The 1328-nt window shown below is 44.3% G+C and overlaps 1 non-coding gene across 1 annotated transcript; it reads right to left on the bottom strand.

Annotated features, from left to right (window-relative positions):
* Positions 1 to 671: 671 nt before the first annotated feature.
* Positions 672 to 778, bottom strand: LOC141709465 (small nucleolar RNA R71). Its single transcript, XR_012570040.1, has one exon. It is a non-coding gene; the product is annotated as a small nucleolar RNA R71 (small nucleolar RNA).
* Between the last annotated feature and the right edge of the window lie 550 nt (positions 779 to 1328).

The following is a 1328-nucleotide window of genomic DNA, read 5'->3' as shown; positions in this document are numbered from 1 at the left end:
CTAACAAGTTTTTGGCCCCGCTGCCGGGGAACTCGGCGTATTTGTTTAGTTTATGTACTTACCATCATTGGTCATTAGGACTCAGTGATTAGGACGTAGTAGTTAATTACTCTTTTCGGTTGTGTTTCAGGTACTTTAGTGCGTTTATGCAAACTCGTTCTCGTGCTCGCAAGAGGACCTTAGATACAGCTGAGGAGAAAGACGAAGTTCTTGATACACCGGAGAAGTTAGATTTTGAGGATTCGGATTCAGGAACTGAGCAGAAGGAACCAGTAAACATGGGAGATCATATTGTTCAAGCTGATCCAGCTCTTATGGATTTTTCTCGGCCTAAAATTGATGACATTCAGTCAAGCATCCTTCATCCGGCTATTCAAGCTAACACCTTTGAAATCAAGCCGGGCACTATTCAGATGGCGCAGAATTCTGTTTCTTTTGGAGGAGCGGCAACTGAAGACCCCAACATGCACATAAGGAATTTTGTCGAGATCTGCAGCACTTTTAAGTATAATGGCGTGACTGATGAGGCTATCAAGTTGAGGCTTTTCCCATTCTCACTGAGGGATAAGGCTAAAGACTGGTTACATTCTGAACCAGCTGGGTCAATCACTACGTGGCAAGATCTTGCGCAAAAGTTTCTGGTAAAGTTTTATCCAATGGCAAAGACTGCTGCTATGAGGAGTGCTCTTACTCAGTTTGCGCAGCAACCTACAGAATCTATGTGCGAGGCTTGGGAACGCTACAAGGAAATGTTGAGAAAATGTCCACATCATGGAATGCCGGATTGGATGGTAATCACTGGTTTTTATAATGGTTTGGGGGCTCAATCTCGGCCCATGCTCGATGCAGCAGCTGGAGGCGCCTTATGGGCTAAAAGCTATACTGAGGCGTACAATCTTATTGAAACGATGGCTGCAAATGAGCATCAAAACCCAACTCAGAGGATGACATCAGGCAAGGTAGCAGGTATTCTGGAAGTTGATGCAGCCACCGCTATTGCAGCCCAGCTCCAAGCGCTATCAATGAAGGTTGATTCTTTGGCTACGTATGGAGTTAATCAAATAGCTATGGTTTGTGAGCTTTGTGCAGGTTCTCATGCTACGGATCAGTATTCTCTTGTCAACGAATCTGTTCAGTATGTGAATAATTATCAGCGACAACAGCAGCCTGTGCCAGCGAACTATCATCCTAACAACAGAAATCATCCAAATTTCAGCTGGGGAAATAATCAGAATGCTATTCAGCCACCATATCAGCAAGGAGTGAGTAAACAGTTTAACCCACCTAGATTCCAGCAACCACAGCAGTATGCTACAAGACAATCATAT

This window comes from Apium graveolens, chromosome 2, assembly GCF_009905375.1.
Source record: "Apium graveolens cultivar Ventura chromosome 2, ASM990537v1, whole genome shotgun sequence".
Taxonomy (NCBI): domain Eukaryota; kingdom Viridiplantae; phylum Streptophyta; class Magnoliopsida; order Apiales; family Apiaceae; genus Apium; species Apium graveolens.
Note: the sequence above shows the minus strand (reverse complement) of the source record. Positions and strands in the feature narration are given on the sequence as shown.